Below are 288 nucleotides of genomic sequence, written 5' to 3'. Positions count from 1 at the left end.
GGGGGGACGAAAGCCCAGCTGTCCCCGTTATTCTGCCAGGACAAGATGGAGGGACACGCCTGGCTGCTGACGGCATTAGCGCACCACGTAAACCCCCCCTTAGAGCAGGAACTCTAGCTGCGCTGTCCTGTCGCTCAGTGAAACCAGATTTCCACGTCGCTCCGTGTGGGGGAGACTCGCGATTTCTCTGAAACAAGCAAACAATTCCCGGAAGGGCTGGGAGGGGCGGAGGCGGGCTCCATGCCGTCCGTCTGCAGCGGCCGCGGCGTCGGCGGGCAGCAGCGGACT

At 63.5% G+C, this 288-nt stretch overlaps 1 protein-coding gene across 2 annotated transcripts in view; it reads left to right on the top strand.

Moving 5' to 3' along the window:
* PDE9A (phosphodiesterase 9A) overlaps positions 1 to 288 on the top strand; it is a 58,421-nt gene that overhangs the window by 22,292 nt on the left and 35,841 nt on the right. The gene's annotated exons all lie outside the window — the stretch shown is intronic.

This window comes from Crocuta crocuta, unplaced genomic scaffold (genome assembly GCF_008692635.1).
Source record: "Crocuta crocuta isolate KB4526 unplaced genomic scaffold, BGI_CrCroc_1.0 scaffold675, whole genome shotgun sequence".
NCBI lineage: Eukaryota > Metazoa > Chordata > Mammalia > Carnivora > Hyaenidae > Crocuta > Crocuta crocuta.
This window is presented reverse-complemented; position numbering and strand designations above follow the sequence as displayed.